This window comes from Sus scrofa, chromosome Y, assembly GCF_054392235.1.
Source record: "Sus scrofa isolate SSC_HxYL_T2T_F1_AM1 chromosome Y, Sscrofa_HxYL_maternal_Yorkshire_Landrace_v2.0, whole genome shotgun sequence".
Taxonomy (NCBI): Eukaryota; Metazoa; Chordata; class Mammalia; order Artiodactyla; family Suidae; genus Sus; species Sus scrofa.
Window position 1 is genome coordinate 12,860,122 of NC_139402.1, and position 17,729 is coordinate 12,877,850.

Genomic DNA, 17,729 nt, shown 5'->3' on the forward strand with positions numbered 1-17,729 from the left:
TCCATCCTCTTGTCAAATGTCTCATGCTCTCAGAGTGCTGGAACCTTAGGTAAGCATTCAGCCAATTTTCTGTGTTAATAACTCCACCTGTCAGTGGCTTCTCAGTGTATGTCTGGAAGTGGGTGTCCCTCCCCTAAGGCTACCCCTCAATCTTCTCTCCAGTCTTGGTTCATTTTGTTCCTGCTTTATTTGTAATATTGATACTTCCTCTCATTCAAAGTGCATCCTGATTATATTCTCTGAAAATATCTGTGGCTGGAAGTTGTGCAACTGAAGTGCAGCAGAATTTCTGCTGTGCAAAGCAGCATGTGGACCAGGGAGATAGAGAGTGTTGGAAAGAAAAGGGTTGGAATTGACAGAGATGTGAGAGTCATCATTGTCCACACGTAGGCAAGAGTAATGTCTATCTGGTGTGGTGGAATTGAGGGTTCTAGGGGGACAAGGTGGATGGGGGTGCCATTGTTATCTCTTTCACTACCTCTTAGAAAGCACAACCATCATTACTCTTTGCCCCCAACCCAGTCCTTCTTCTGGCAGATGCAGATGTGGTTCTAAAAGGGCAATTGTGGGGAGAATCACAGCTGGTGCACAAGGGTCAGAATAGGGATTATCATTTGTTTCCTCCTGAGAATGGCTTCAAGGAAGGCAAGCAAGGTCATGATCATCTGTCTCAGGGGGTGTTGTTCCAGGTAGTCCTCCCTTCTCATGTTTTCATATTGTGCCAGCCTCACTGTATCCACAATATCTGTCCTCACTACTCTCTCTAAAGACTCCTCTTTTGACTTGGGTCCCACTGACTTACATATGTCGGGCCCTATAGTTCTGGGGTCACTGGCCGTGATCAAGTTCCATTCCTTCTTATTCATTTTGGATCCATGTTTCACCATAAGCCCTGACTGTCTGGTTATTGTGGGTGTTTGAAGAGCCTCTCATGTGGAATGTGCATCTAAGCCTTGCAGGGCAGCTGGGAAGCTGACTTGTACCTGTGGGAGACAACCCTGGGAATTCCCAGTGGAGACAGAGCTCCTAAACAAATGAGAAACTCTCTTTTAGGCCTACCCTGGGGGTAAGGCAGGATTCTCAGGATCAGGGATTTCTTCATCTAAAAGGACTGAACATTCTTACTTTAGCAAAAGCTCTATTTGAGTGGGGACTCAGGCAGCTGGTCCAAAAAGTAAATGGTGCTCCACTCCAGCAGGAATGGCCTTTCCAACCCTCACCCTGATGGGCAGAAAGTAATCTGCCTGGTACCCTCTGAATGGTCCCCTGCAAAGACTTCTGTGATTGACCACCAGCTTTACTAATGTGTGAGGAAATGAGGGCTGCAGTGGAAAGGGTTCAGCTATTCCCGTGTGTCTCTAGGGGAGATGCTGTGCCCTTAGTTCACCCTGGCCAGGAAAGGGACTGAAGAACTGAGGAGGTACGTATGCCCAGGCCTGACCCCTTTGTTCTGGAATGGGTAAGATGGGCAACCAGAATTTAGGCATTGCGCCGTTATTGAAGGAGTGTTGTGGTGATAGTGGTTTGTGCAGGCTTTGGGATCAGCAAGGGACCATGTCTGAGACACTCATTCTCTCACCATTTCCTACTGACTGGCTCTGGTAGGGATCTAAAGATTTATGCATGTCTACAGTTTGGTGTCAGAACTCAGGCTTTATTGAGAAAGAGTTACAAGTGTATATTTTTGAGAGTTTCATGGAACAATTGTGGAAATAGCAGTTGGGCTACTGAGGGGGAAGGGAGGAAAGAACTTATGTTCTTTTTATAAAGTGCAGTCTGATATACAGATCCCATCAGTTTTCATAAAGTTTGAACTTTGTCAGTTGGCCTTTTCATTAATTGCATCATATGTATTTATTTATTTAGTTAGTTATTCATTTTTGTCTTGTTAGGACTGCTCCCACAGCACATGTAGGTTCCCAGGCTAGGGTTAGAACTGTAGTTGTAGCTGCTGGCCTACACCCCAGTCAGAGCAGTGTCGGATACAATCATCTCAGATCTACACAACTCAGGGCAAATGTAGATGCTTTAGTCTTTGATCGAGTCCAGGGACTGAACCTGTATCCTCAGGGTTTCCAGTCAGATTCACTAATGCTGAGCTACAATAGGAACTTGATGTGGCCTGCTTTTCTTGTTCCACAATGGCCCTCCACCTCTTCTACTTCCACCCATTCCACCAATACCACCACCAACCTCTCCCTACCCAGATCCTCAAAACACTTCCCCAGAGTTCTTCTTTGCAGATTTTCCAGCCCTCAACCCTCTAGACACTCCCATAGGGAAAAAAGGGGATTTCATTTCTCTCTTTATCCTCTCTATTGTTTTTGAGAGTTGTATCAGCTCTCTCACCAACCCAGCAATGGAACCCTTTCTTTACTGTGCTCAAGCACTTGCTACCCTATTTTTCCTTCCCATGATTCAATTCTCTCTCATCCATTTCCCTGCTTTTTTCTCCTGTTTCCTTATCATAAGCCTTCTCATACTCTATATGTGGAAGTTCCCAAAGACAATTGCCATAGCCTCCTTAGCAGCATCCCTGATATGCATCCATCTTACTGTGGATTCTCTACTTAACCCTCCTCATAAATCTCTTGACTTCCCATTTTGCAATGCAGACAACTCTCTTCTGTATATTTAAGATCCGTTCTAGGCTGGCATGCCTGTTGTGTTCAGACACCAGCAGAAAATGACTGCATATATTTCTTGAGGGTTTACCTCATAGCAGGTCTGGTTTAATCTGTTTTACAGCAGTGCTGCAAGGAAGTAATTCTTTCTGCCCCCATCCTACACGTAAGGAAACACACTCTACAGCTGTCAAGTGACTTTCCCCAGGTCCCACACTCACTGAAGAGCTGCATCTGGTCAGAGTCATAGTCAATATCTGCGCTGCTCTCACAATCTAGGCAGACCCTATGCCCACATACATATTGATTTCTGACATCCAGGGAATCAACATCATCACTCGCTGGTTCAAGCAGTCTGGAGTCTTCACGGTTGTGTTCAATATTCAGTCAACTTCTTCCACCTGGTGAAGGTTCCTGTGTCTCCAAACAACTCAAGAAGAGGGCTCAGGATATCCTCTGTAGCCCCTGAGAAGGAACCGGAAATCTTTCCCTTTGCTTTTTTTTCCTGCTAAACTATTATGTGAAGAGTTTGACTGCTTTCCTGAGTTTCTGCATTGTCTGAGTTTTATGATGAGATCACATTTTGGAAAACACAGAAGGCCTAGAAGGCTAATGTTTTTTTCTCCAAATTATAGATGGTGTAGAGAGTGGTTGGGTTGTCTCCCCAGGAAGGTCCTGTAACCTTCTTCTTGGTTTCAATACCTGGCTGTATGTTTCCCACCATAATATGACTTCCTCTACATATACAACACAACTCTCTGTTGTAGTCATAGGACAGCTGGAGATGGCCTAACTAGAAGTGGATCATCTTCACTGTAACTTATTTAGAGAAGACATTTAGGTCTGTCAGTGTGACAATTCTTCAAGGGAAACCACATTAAAATGGAGTCCAAAGGCCAGGTGTTCTCAAGCAGTGACAGTCTCCAGAATTACTGGAAGAACATCTATTACATACACCAACAGAAAGACAATCGATGAGGAAGACTCTTCTACTGTACGTGGTAACAAGAAACAACATGCCTTGCACCCTTTTCACTTCTTTATTGATATAACAAATGAAGTTTGACTTCCTGCTTGCTGCATAGGTGACAATTTGGCTTACTTTTTGTTGCAACTGTTGCCATATGTTCCCCATGTGTACTGCAGCATGCTCTGTCCTGTAGAGCTGCAGCATGTCTCCCTGAGATGGTTAGGCTTTGTAGGATGGCTGCTGGAGAGAGGGTATCTACACTGATGGTTCTGGGTACTTCCGGTAGGTGGTTATGCTTCCTGGCTTGAATAGTGTGTGGGTGGCCATTAGGGATTCTGGGTTAGATGTCACAGAGGTTGCAGCAGGTATTGTAGAAGCCATGGTTTGATTATCTGACTGGCTGCAGCAGAGGTGTGGTTTAAGCATCCCTGGCCAGTTAATGCAGCAGTTGTGGTTTCTACGCCTGTTCCCATAATGGAGGTCATGATCAGACCTCTTTTCCAGAAATTTGCATGTTTTGTGCTTTGGCTTCTTGTCTGTGGCTGCTCAGTTATGGCGTTGGGGCCTGGCAAGTTACTGCAGAAGTTCTCCTTTTGTTTACTAGGCTGGTGTTTGCAGATATGGTGAGATAAACTTTCTTGTTAGTTGAAATGAGTACAGTTAATTTTTCCTTCCAAATTCTTCAGAGGTTGCTTGGTGAATATCTACGGGGCTGGGACAGAGTTTGTGGTTAGTTTACATGGCTGGTGGCTGTAGAAATTATGCTCAGATGTCTTCTCTGGTTTCTGCAGAGACTATGGCTTGGCTGGCTGAATGTTTATAGTAGAAGTTCTGATTTGACCTCCTGATCAGGCTAGTGGAAGTTGTGGTCAGGGCCGCTGGCCAGTTACTTTAGAGACTGAGGTCCAACCTCCCAGTCCAATTACTACCAAAATATGGTCAGCCTTCATCATGTGATGGTTACAGAGGTTTTGGTTTTGGTGCTTACCATGGTGGCTGTAAAGGTGATGATTAATCTTGCTGCACCAGTGGCTATAAAGAGATTGTGTTGGGATTTCCTGAAGGGATATGGCTGAAGTAATGTTTACACTGTAATCTTGTGAAGAATTTGCAGTTTGGCTTTATGCATGGTTGCTGCATTGAGTGTGGTTGTCTCTCTGCATAGTTGCTGAAGAAGTGGTTGTTTCTAAGCTAGCTACCACAAAGGTCTGAGGATTACTGAACTGCTTTCATGAAGGTTTCACTTAGGGACACTCGACTGGGTGTTGAAAATGTGAAAAATAGGCTTCATAGCTCTCTGCTGCAGAAGTAGAGTTGGCCTTTCTGGGCTGAGTGTTGAACTTATTTACTTGATGATTCACAGCTCTTGGCCTGGCGTCAAGGGCTGATTTCTTCAAAGGCAGAAATTAGGCTTCCTAGGATGATGGGTGTGGGTGTTTTGATATGCCAACCTGGATAGTTGCAGAAATTCACAATTAGGTTTTTGGGTGGCTGCCTAGATTTTGATGTGTTGTTCTAGCATGGCTATCACTCATTTGGAGAGGGCATCCTGAGGCAAGTGCTCAGTGGTGTTGTCTCGCTTCCTGGCAGGTTCCTTCCAAGACTGCAGTATGCTTTACTTACTGCATGCTATGATGTTTGTGTTCAGGCTTCCTGAGGGGATTATCCAGATACTGTGGTGGTGCAGAATTCTTTTTTTTTTTTTTTGAAGTAGACGTTGTTGTTGGGCTCCCGAGACTGTTTCATACAGGTGTTGAAGGCAGGTTCATGGTATTTCTGCCTGATCTAATTACTGTAAAGTTTTTGGTTTGCATTCCTTGTTTCCAAAGAGTATAGATTGGTTTCTGGATTGGCTACACACAAGTCCAGATTATATTGGACAAAAGAAATTTTCACATAAGGACATCTGGGAAAATAATTCTGGCTTGTATGTGATTCAGTTTAACCATGATGGAGACTAGGAGAGCCACTCGTATAGCCCACTAAACATGTACTTCACACTGACCAGGGTTCTTGGCTCCCTGGTAAATAGAAGTTGATGAGAAGTGAGGCACCAGAAATTCAGGGAAGGCTTTATTGAGCCCTTGAGGAGAAAAGGGAGACTAATAATGTAACAAGTTCCTTTTCTTGCTCCTTGATCAGAGGCAAGCTTGTTTCTTCTCTGGCGGGATAGGGGTAAGTGTGGTGTAAGGTTTGGGTCAGTGGGGTGGTTTAGATTTTCTGTGCACTTCCTCAGTGGTATTGTCCACTATGTATGCCACATAAACTGTTTTTGCACCTGACACCCCGATTTTGATGGAGGGTTGATTTCTTTTATTTTTTTCTTTTCTTTTCTTTTTTATTTTATTAAGTTTTATGTTATTTTAATTTTTATTTCATTTTATTTTATTTGCCTTTATGAATCTTCTCATTCATCTTTTTCTCAACTGCCCATGCATGCAGTTATCTGTAGTCCCTTACTGCTTCTTTTTATTTCATTGTTCAAGGAGACATTGTTCAAGAGGCAAGCAGCACAACAAAGGATCCCAAGTCCTAGCCTGCCTCATCCCCCCCAGGTCATTGTACACCCCTTTATTCTTAACTTTGTTCTTGAAGTTTGGACCTGTGGAGTAGGTGTGTCTTATGGTCTCTATACACTGACGGGACAAGTCCCCACTTTCACCTGCTGGAAGAAGGGTTGCTGTGTGCAGGGCTTCACCCATCAGTAGGGTAAAGAGGGGAGTGTCTTTCAATAGGCCCTCATATCTTGTTAACCTTTCTCCAAAGGATCCAGTGATGTCCTTTGACTCTAGCAAAGCCTGTGGCTGATGAGGGGTGACTGCATCTCTGTGTGGTCCAAGGGGAGCTTGCAAGCATCCCACAGGCAGCAGGACATGCCAGGGTCCCTGAGTCGATTTATGGTGAGAGGTTAGCCCCTGGTCTCTAATCTGGTTCCAGCTTTGCCTAGGACTCCTGGTGTCTTCCCTGACTCTGTGATTGCAGGGAATTAAGGATTTCTCCACACTGTCAAGTCCTCATGCTGTCACTCTCTTCAGCTCGGCGCTTAGAGTCTGAACATTGCACTGGAGGTCCCTATTCTTTTGAAGAGGGTCACTTTGCCTTCCCTTTGGAGCCCTATGTATGCTTGGCTCTCAGGGCATAATTTGGAACCATATATGGCAGGGGCAGCCACCCTAAGCAAGTCACAGTGTTGCCTCTCTCTGGTTGGAGACAGTAATGCACTAACTGCTGTTTGCCATCTATGGCCAGGGCCCATTTGCTTTGGTTATCACAACACCTCTATATTGTACCCACTGCTGTGAGACCTGAGATTTTGTTTGCAGAGATTTTGCTTTACTTTAATTTTTCACGATTGTTATTATTCCCATTATCATTGGTTTCAAGTGTTCTGCCAGTTTTCTCCTGTAGAGCAAAGGGACCACGTCTGTTCCTCTTTATTTCCTGTTCTCTCACTCTCTCTCTCTCTCTCTCTCACACACACACACACACACACACACACACAATCACACACCCCCAAACTATTATTCTCACATTACCTCCATCATGTTCCATCACCCCTGACAAGAGTTCCCCGTGCTAAACAGCAGAATCTCATTACTTATCCAATCAAATTGCAAAAGTTTGCACTGCTTAACCCCAGACTTCAAGTCTGTCCCACTCCTCACCCCTCCCCCTTGACTGTCGTATTCTCCAAGTGCATGCATTTCTTTCCTCTAGAATGTTTCATTGGTGCCATTTATTCATTTCCAGATCTGTGCTGTCTTATGGCATTTGTCTCTTCCTTTCTGATGTACTTCACTTAGTATATGCATCTCTAGTTCCATCCATGTTGTTGCAAATGGCATTATTTTGTTCTCATGAACTCTAGTTTTCCACTGTGAATATGTACCACATCTTTTTAATGTACCCTTCTGTCAATGGAAATTTAGGTTGTGTCTATGTCTTGCATATTGTGAATAGTGCTGAAATGAACTTTCCAGTCCATGTATATCTTTCAAGGAAAGAGTTATCTGGATATATGCCCAAGATGGTATCGTTGGGGCATAGGGTAGTTCTATATTTAGTTTTCTAATGCACAACCATACTGATCTGCATAGTGGTTGTAGTGGTTGTCCCAATTTACTTTCCAACTAACAGTGCAGCTGGGCTCACTTTTCTCCACACCCTCTCCAGAAATTTTAATTTATTGACTTGCTAATGATGGCCATTCTGACAGGTGTGAGGTGGTACTTCACAGTAATTTTGAGTTGCATTTCTCTAAAAATTAGTGAGGTTGAGCATTTTTTCATGTGCCTGTCGGCCATCTGCAGGTATCCTTTGGATAAATATCTTTTAAGGTCTTTTGCCCATTCTTCAAATGGCTGCTAGGTTTTTTGCTGTTGAGTTTTATAAGTCATTTATTTTAGAGATTAAGCCCCTTCAGTGGCATCATTTGAAACTATATTTTCTCTCATTCCAATGGTTGTCTTTTTTCATTGTTCCCTTTGCTGTGCAAAAGCCTGTCAATTTGATTGAGTCCTTTGTTTATTTTAGCTTTTACTTCTGTTGCCTTTGGAGACTGATGTTGAGAAAAAATCATTTTTATTGTTGATGTCAGAGTATGTTTTGCCTCTCTTCTCTTCTAGTCATTTGAGGTGTCCTATCTTATGTTTACATTGTTAAGTGATTTTGAGTTTACTTTTGTACATGGTGTGAGGGTGTATTTCAGTTTCATTGATTTACCAGGAGCTGTCCTGTTTTATCAGCACCCCTTTCTGAAAAGACTGTCTTATTCCCATTTTATATTCTTGCCTCCTTTTTCAAGGATTAATTGAATGCAGGGTTGTGAGTTTATTCCGGGATTCTCTACATTGTCCCTTTGGACTGTATGTCTGTTTTGGTACCAGTAGCACAGTGTCTTGATTACTGTGGCTCAGAAAAATTGCCTGATGTCTGGGAGAGTTATTCCTCGTATTTTATTTTCCCCCTTAGTGTTCCATTGCGTATCTGGGTCATTTATGGTTCCATATAAGCTTTGGATTGTTTGTCCTCGTTCTATTAAAATAACAGGGGTCTTCTGTTAGCGATGTCATTGAATCTGTAGATTTTATGGCATACTATTGCTTTTTTAATAATATTAATTCTTCCAGACATGGATCATGGAATATCTGTCCCTTTATTTGAATCCTCTTTAATTTCTTTAAGTTTTATGGTTCAGCTTATAATCTTTCAGTGCCTTGGTCAAGCTGATTTCTAGGTCCTAAAATTTTGGAGGTGCAATTTTCAAAATGTTCTATTTTTTTAATATTTTTATTTATTGTGAGTACACTCAAGTGCAACCAATTTCTGAGTGTCAATTTTGTATCCTGCTACTTTGCCAAATTTGTGGGTCAGTTTGAGTAGTTTTGGTGTGGCCTCCTTAGGATTTTCTATACGTTGTGTCATGTCATTTGCACGTAGGGAATATTTTACCTCTTCTGTTCCAATTTGGATCCCTTTGACTTTTTTTTTTGTTTTTCTAATTGCTGTGCCTAGTGTTTCCAATAATATGATGCATAAAAGTGGCCAGAATGGGCCTTCTTGTCTTGTATCAGAGTTTAGTGGAAAGGCTTTCAGCTCTTTTCCTTTGAGTATTAAGTTTGCTGTGGGTTTGTCCTAAATGGCTTTTGTTGTGTTAAGATATATTTCTCAGATCCCCGCTTTGGTAAGAGGTTTGATCGTGAGTGGATGTTGGACTTTGTGGAATGCTGTTGCTGCATCTATTGAGAGGATCATGTGGGTTTTTAGTTTTCATATGTTCATGTACTGTGTGATGTTTTCTGCTGTGAGTATTTTCAATCCTCCTTGCAAACCTGGGACACAATCCCCTTGGTCATTGTGTATGATTCTTTTCTGGTCAATGATTATTTGACCAAAGGTGTCTGGGTTTCTTTCTGTGTTCTCCATTCTGTTCCACTGTTCTGTCTCTCTGTTTTGTTACCATTACCACACTGTCTTGATGACTGCATCTTTGTAAGATGGCTTGAGGTCTCGGAGCATTTCGCCGTTTTGCCTCCTGCTCGTTTGTTTGTGGTTGTTGTTGTTTTCTTTTTCTCTCAAGATTGCTTTGGGAAAGCTGGGTCTGCATTGTGCTCAGAGAGGATACTTGCAATTATTTCTATACTCTTCTATTTGTTGAGCTTAGTTAGCTTCGTCCCCCAATATGTGATCAATTCTTGAGATTATTACTTACACACTTGAAGAGAAGGTGTATTCTGATTTTTTTGGGTGTAATGTCGTGAAAATGTCGATTAAGTCTATGTTTTCCATTGTGTCCTCTAGGATCTCTGTTGCCTTATGGATTTTCTGTCTAGAAGCTTGGTCCATTGATGTGAGTGGGGTGTTAAAGTCTCCTACTGAGATTGTAGTCCCATCAGTTTTTCCTTTCATATCTGTTAATGTTTCTTTCAGGTATCTGAGTGCTTCTATATTTGGGGCATACATGTTGCTGTTTATAACATCCTCTTCTCGAACAGAGCCTTTAACTATTAAATAGTGTCCTCCTTTGTCTTTCTTTACAGCCTTTGTTTAAACTTCTCTTTTATCTGATGTGAGTATTGCAACTCCTGCTTTCCTCTCTGGTCCACTGGCATGAAATATCTTTTGCGCTCCCCTCACTTTCAATCTATATGTGTCCTCTGTCCTAATGTGAGTCTCCTGCATGTGGCATATTGAGGGGTTTTGCTCTTTTATCGCATCAGCCACTCTGTGTTCTTTCATTGGAGTGCTCAGTCCATTGGCATTTTATCTGATAATCGATAGATGTTTATTTATTGCCACTTTAAAACTCTTAGTCCAGATGATTCTATTATTCTTCATTCTTTCTTTCTCCTTTTTTTTTTTTTTTTGGTTGGATGGTCTCCATTTATTTTATGTCTGAGTACTTCTCTTTTCATTTTTGTTAAATGTAATTTTCCATTTTTATTTGTGGTTGCCTTGTTTGTTAAGTATATTTACCCCATCCTATCACTGTGTGCTTTAGCCTGATAGTTTGATTGCTCTCTAATTGCAGTTTCCTTCATCCTCATTTCCCCCCGTGTTTTTTTTTTTTAATTTACAGACGTGATTTTTGTATTGCTGTAGTCTTTCAGCTTTTGTTCATTGGAGAAATACTTTATTTCCCATTCTATTTTAAATGGTATTCTTGCTGGATAGAGTATTCCATGTTGCATATTGTTTTTCCTTTCAGTTCTTTAAATATCACTTGCCATTCCCTCCCGGCCTGTAGAGTTTCTGTGAAGAAATCAGCAGATAGCCTTATGGGGGTTCGCTTTTAATTGACATTTTGCTTTTCTCTCTCTGCCTTTAGAATCCTCTCTTTATCTTTAATTTTTGCCATTGTTATTATATATCTTGGTGTGGTTCTATTTGGGTTCAAGTTGTTGGGGCCTTCTGTGCTTCTTGTATCTTGAAGTCAGAATCCTTTAGATTTGGAAAGCTTCCAGGGGTAATTTTTTGAACTATATTTTCAACCCGCTCTTGTTGTTCTTCTCCTTCTGGAATTCCTACTACGCAAAGATTGGCCCACTTTCTATTATACCGTAAGTCTCATATGGCTTTCATCTTTTTCCATTTTGTTTTCCTTCTGCTCTCCTGTTTGGCTGATTGCCATTGTTCTATCTTCCACATCCCTAATTCATTCCTCTGCGTTATTCATTCTGGTCCTCACTGCCCTTAGCTCTATTCTTATCTCTGCAAATGAATATTTTGGATTTGCTTGGCTCCTCCTTATGTTTTCTCATTCCTTTCTGAGGGCGTCTGCATTCCTGTTCATATCTTGTCTTCATTTCTTCAGTCTTTTCACTGTCTCCCTTTTGAACTCCAAGTCTGTCAGACTGATTCAGTGTTGAAGATTTTAGATGAATTCTCCCATTGCGTAAACTGGGAATGTTTTCTGAGCTTCTTCATCTTGCTTGTGTTTTCCATTTTCTGTGAATTTGGGGAAGCCAAAGGGTACTTTGGCACAATCCAGGCTGCACCGTGGTAGTGGAGCACTTCAGCAGGGCATGCATGGCTTGCTGGGTCACACTGCTGAGCCTAGGTTCTTTCCATGGCCAGGCATCATTGGCCTTTGTGCACCACTGTGGTCATTCACTTCTTGCAGCCAGGATGTGCTTGCTGGGGTGTTCTGCAGTGGTGGGGCCCTTCCTGGGGGCAGGTGGGGCTGAATGCTATGGGATGTGGTGGAGGCGCAGCCCTGCAGTTGGGCAGGGCTTTCCCAGGTGCTCCGTGGCAGCAGAGTGCCTCCTGTGGGCATGCGGTGCTTTTCAGTGTGCTTAGCTCATCAGTTGCCAAGGGTGGGTGGGGCTGGCTTCCTTGCTCTGTGGCAGAAAGTTGCTTCCTGAATGTGGGCAGGACTAGGCAGTTCACTCCATGGCAGAGGGGCATTCCTGAGGGTGGATGGGCCTGGCAGGTGTGCACCATGGTGGAGATGAACTTCCCACATGTGCCTGGGGATTGCTGGGGCATGCCAATCAGCAGAGCACTTCCCAAAGGGGGCATTCCTGGCCTGGTTGCCCCATTGAAGGCAGCTACTTCCCAAAGGTTGGTGGGGTTGGCCAGGGCTTGCCACATTGGAGTTGCCCTCGCTGCATATGTACGGGGCTTGCCTGGTGCTCCATGGCAGTGGGGTGCTTCCTGAGTGTGGGCAGTGCTGGCCAGCTCGCTCTGCAGTGGAGAGAGCTTCCCAAGTGTGGGTGGGCCTGGCAGGTGCCCATGGAGGTGGAGATGCATTTCCCATGGCTAGCTGGGGCTTTCTGGGGCAACCTGTAGCAGTGGAGCACTGCCCAAGGGTGGACAGGGCTGGCCGAGTTGCCCCATGGCAGCAGGGCACTTCCCCAGGGTAGGCAGGGCTGGCCAGTTTCCATTGTGGTCGTGGTGCATTTCCCAATGTGGTGAGGAGTTTCCCAGGGCATGTCTGGGCAGTGGGGCACTTCGCATGGCTGGGCATAATTCCAGACATAAGTTCTTCCAATACGTTTTCAATAATCTTTTCTTTTACTTCTCCTTCTGGAATTCCTACTATGCACAGATTGGCCCACTTTATGTTATCCCATAGGACTCTTATATTGCTTTCAGGGTTTTTTTCATTTGGTGTTCTGTCTGCTGTCCTGTTTGGGTGATTTGCTTTCTTCTATCTTCCACATCACTAATACGTTCCTGTGCATTATTCATTCTAGCCCTTACTGCCCTTAGCTCACATTGTAGGTCTGCAAATGAATTATCTAGATTTTCTTGGCTCCCCCTTACATTTTCTATTTCTTCTCTGAGGGAGTCTGTGTTACAGTGCTTATCTTCTCTGAATCTCTTTTTTTTTTTTTTTTTGTCTTTTGTTTTTGTCTGTTGTTGTTGTTGTTGCTGTTGTTGCTATTTCCTGGGCCGCTCCCATGGCATATGGACGTTCCCAGGCGAGGGGTTGAATCGGTGCTGTAGCCACCGGCCTACACCAGAGCCACAGCAACGCGGGATCCGAGCATCTGCGACCTACACCACAGCTCAGGGCAATGCCGGATGGTTAACCCACTGAGAAAAGGCAGGGACCGAACCCGCAACCTCATGTTTCCTTCTCGGATTCGTTAACCACTGCACCACGACAGGAACTCCTGAATCTCTTTAGTATTGTCACTCTGTCCCATTTGAACTCAAAGTCTGTCAGACTGTTTGAGTGTTGAAGGTTTTAGGTGAATTCTCCTGTTGCATAAACTGGGAATGTTTGCTGAGCTTCCTCATCTTGCTTGTGTTTTCCTTTTACTGTGAATTTGGGGAAGCCAAAGTGTAGTTTGGCACAGTCAGAGCACATGGTGGTGGTTGGGCTATTCCTGAGGTCAAGCATGGCTGGCCGGGTCCCACCACCGTGGCTAGGTGCTTCCTGTGGGCAATCAGTGTGGCTGGGTTGTGCTGCTATGGTGGGGAGCTTCCGTAGGCTGGGTGGGGCTGGCCAGAGTGTTCTGCCTTGGCAGTGCACTTCTTGAAGCCAGGTAGGGCTTGATGGGTTGTGCCACAAGATTGGAGGGCTTCCTGAGGGCATGCAGGGCTGGCCAGTGCCTGTCATGGTGGAAGTGCACTACTCCCAACAATGGTGCAATGTCTCTCCTAGTGTGGTTAATGTCCCATTGTTGGTGCCCTTCCTGCAGCCAGGGGCAGCTGCCTGTGGTTCTCTCCAGCAGTGGAGGGCTTCCCAAGGGTGGGGAGGGCTGGCCGGCGCATGCCGTGGAGGACGTTCACTCCCCATGGCCGGGAGCCTCTTGCCCTAGTGGTCAACAGCAGTAGGGGGCTTCCCGAGGGTGGCGGTGCTGGCTCTCTCATGCTGTGTCAGCAGAGCCCTTCCCAAGGGTGGGCAGGGCTGGCCTGTTCCTGCTGCTGTGGTGGTGAACTTCCTGATTTGGGGAGGAGGTTTCTGGGGTGCACCAGGGCAGTGGGGCACTTCCTGTGGGTGGAACACCAAGGAGGTGGTTGCCTTCCCATGGGTAGTGGGCCCAGTCTACTGCAGAAGTAATGTGGCTTCTCCCCGGGCATGCCCGTGGTGGAAGAGGGGGATGTGCTGGGAATGCTCTCTGTGCTCTACTAGCTGTTGTGCAAGTGAAAATGCTGTGGAGCAAGGAGTATTCTCTGGTGGCCCACACATCCTGCTCTCCCCTCCCCAACAATGGGGCAATGTCTCTCCTGCAGGCCCAGACCTTCTCCTGGGTTCCCTCTCTTGTGGCTTTCCAGTCCCCAGCCCTTAGCTCTTTGCAACCCTTCACCCCTGGGGCACCACTTCCTCATCTCTTATGCTGTCTCCACACCACCAACCCCAGCCTGCTCCCAGGGACTCACCTCCAAAGCCTAGGGCTTGGCACCCAGTCCCCACCAAAGCGTCTCAGTCTTTGAGACCTGTGCCAGTGGTTCTGATGATCTGTGTGGCTCTTACACTGCCTCTCAGTCCTCTGACCTGCTGATGCACTTTTCGTGGCATCTTGGAGATCCCTTGGACTCAGCTGATCTTTCCGCAGGTTCGGTGAGTTTCCAGGGTGTGGGTTCCCTTTCTCCTTCACCATTCCCTCTCAGGAGTCCAGTCCTGATGCCCCTTTTCTCTCTCTCTCCTCTTTTCTGTTGTTTTATCCATTTGTGTTAAGAGATTCTTCCCATTTTTGGAGATTTCAGTTCTTCTGCCAGCGTTCAGTTGCTGTTCTGTGTGAGTCATTTTACATGTAGATGTGTATTTTTTGTTGCATCTGTGGGAGAGGTGAACAAATCCCCCTACTCTTTCACCATCTGGGCTCTCTAAAATTGTGTCCTTCTTTATCTTTTTTTATGGCCTTTGTTTGTTTCAATGTCTATTTTTTCTACTATGTGTATCACAACTCCTGCTTTCCTGTCTTGACCATTGAAATATCATGTCCCATTCTCTCACTTTCAGTCTATATGTGATCTTTGCTCTAAAGGGACTCTCTTGTAGACAGCAGGTTGTATATTTTTGCATTTGATCCAATCTGCTGCTCTGTGTCTATTGATCAGAGTATTCAGTCCCTTGACCCTTAAGGTAATTATTGAGAAACATGTATTTATTCCCATGTTAAACCTTGCTTTTCAGTTGATTTGGTGTATTACCTTGGTTCTTTTTTTTCTTTTTCTTTTTTTTTTTTGATGATTTCCATTTATTTTATGCTTGGATACATTTCTTTTTAGTTTTCATGAATGTAATGTTTGGTTTGATTTGTGGTTTCCCTGTTTTTCAAGTAGGTTAACCACTTCCTATATCTGCTTGCTTTAGCCTGGTAGTCATATAGGCTCAATCACATTATTTAAAATTAGGTGTCTATATTTTCATACTTACTTAGCTACATTCTATGCTTTTGAATTTCTTCTTTAAGAACTGCGTGTTTGTCCTTTTGGTGTTCCTTGTGTTTCTCATCACTTTTTGAGTAGATTTTTGTTTGTTTGTATGTTTTGGTGATGTATGCTGGCTGATTTAAGTGACTGCTTTCCAATCTGTATATCTTCTGTCTTATTTCTTCTTCTCCTTCTTTTTCTCCTCCTCTTCCTCCTCTTTCTCCTTCTTCTTCTTCTTCTTCTCTTTCTTCTTCCACCTCCCCCTCCCCCTCTACTTCCTCCCTCTCCCCCTCCCCCTCCTTCTCCTTTTTCTTCTTCTTCTTCTTCTAGCCATTTCAGTATTTTTTTAGAATGGGTTTAGTATTGATGTACTCGTTTAGCTTTTTTTATCGGAGAAATTCTGTTTCCATTTCCAGTTCAAATGATACTCAATAAGTGAATAAAACATAAATAAATGAATAAATAAATAAAAGAATAACTAAAGAAATGATAGACTTGCTGGGAAGAGTATTCTAGGCTACAGAGTTTTTCCTTTTGGAACTTTGTATATAGCTTACCAATTTCTTCAGGCCTGTAGTGTTTCTGTAGAGGAATTAGATGATTTGGGGGTTCTCTTATATTTAATGCATTGTATTTCTCTTGCTGCCTTTCGAATCCTCTCTTTATCTTTGGCCATTTCCATTATAGTAGGTCTAGGTGTGGGCATATTTGTGTTCAGCCTGTTTTGTGCCTTCTGTGATTACTGTATTTTGATACCTGTTTCCTTTAGTTTGGGAAAAATTTGAGACATAATTTCTTCCAATATATTTCCAATCCACTTGTCTTTTTCTTCTGCCTCTTGAATTGCTATTATGCATAGATGGACCCCTGTTATGCTACCCCATAGATCTCCTATGTTGCTTTCATGTATTTTCATGTGGTTTTCTGCCTGCTGTCCTGATTGGGTGATTTCCATTATGCTATCTTCCATGTCACTAATTCATTCCTCTGCACTCTTCACTCTGCCCTTTAGTGCCTTTAGCCCAGTTTGGCTATCTGCAAAAGACTTTTCTAATTTTTCCCTATTTTCCCCTAAATTTCCTCATTCCTCTCGAAAGTAATTGACATGACTGTTTGTAATGTGCTCGTAAGTCCCTGATATTCAGCCTTCATTCCTTCAGTATATATTCACTCTACCCCTTTTGAACTCAGTGTCTTTTGGCCTACGGAGGTCTGTTGCATTGTTTCTGCTTCACATGAAATCTCCTGTACCTTACGTGGGAATTGTTCCTGGGCTTCTTCATCGTGTCTATGATTTTCTTTTTCTGTGCGTTTGGGGAAGCCAAACTCTCGTCTTGGAGGGTTACTTCTAGGCAAGAGCAACCCTTTGTATTTTGTGGTGTGTTACCATTTATTTGGGGCATGGAGGATTGCATTCTTGCTGGCTCAATCTTGGGAGTAAGCGGGCCATTATCCCGAGGGTGCAGAGTGTATTTCCAGGGAGAGGGAGGTAGTGGGTAGGGCTGGTAGTCAGTGCCTTCTTGCTGGGTTCTTAGCTGCAGCAAGTACATGCAGGGAGGTGGCACAGGCTACTCCTTGTTTCAAGGCCTTGGGCATGATAATGAGCTTTTTGCAGAATCATGAGGTGCCCAGAGCATTTGGTAGTGGCAGTGGCAGTGGCAGTGGCCTGGTTTGTGAGTTCCCAGAGAACTTGGAGCAGAAACAGGTAGTGTTTGGTCACAATGACCTCTTCTGAGGTGCCCTCTGAGGTGATTAGGGCCACAAGGGGTGCCTGTTCCAGGACCCCTAGTGATAGCAGGCCATGTACACCTCTGGTGGTTTGCCCCTCCAACTGAGGACCCTTATAAGAAGCAGCCTGTCCCTCTTAGCCCACACAGGAGGTGGTGCACCACTGTTCCTAGTTACAGGGTCTTGGCAAAGGACACTGTTAAACCTTCTGCGTGTTTCTTCCCTGCAACTGTCAGAGCATTTTGCACTGACAGTTGCAGGGTGGTTATATGCCCAGGGTGATGACAGCAATACTGGGTGGTGCTCAGTTGTAGTACTCTCTCTATTTCTGACCTCTAGGGTGACTGTGGTCAGAGATTGGACCTGATCTCACACCCCTACCGGTGGCATGCCTTGACTCCCTGTGGTTTCTGAGATGACTGCTTTGGTTTGTCCCCGCTGCCTGTAGATCACTCAGGAGACACCACATCTCACTTACCCAATTGATGCCCAAAATAAAAAATGTAATTGTATTATATACATGTAAGGGTAACCTGACCCACTTGCTTTACAGTGGGAAAATAAAAAAAAAGAAAAAG

General features: G+C 44.1%; 1 protein-coding gene across 1 annotated transcript in view; it reads left to right on the forward strand.

The window, feature by feature from the left end:
* The window catches only part of LOC146394372 (heat shock transcription factor, Y-linked-like), a 455,151-nt gene that overhangs the window by 211,590 nt on the left and 225,832 nt on the right, over positions 1 to 17,729 (forward strand). The gene's annotated exons all lie outside the window — the stretch shown is intronic.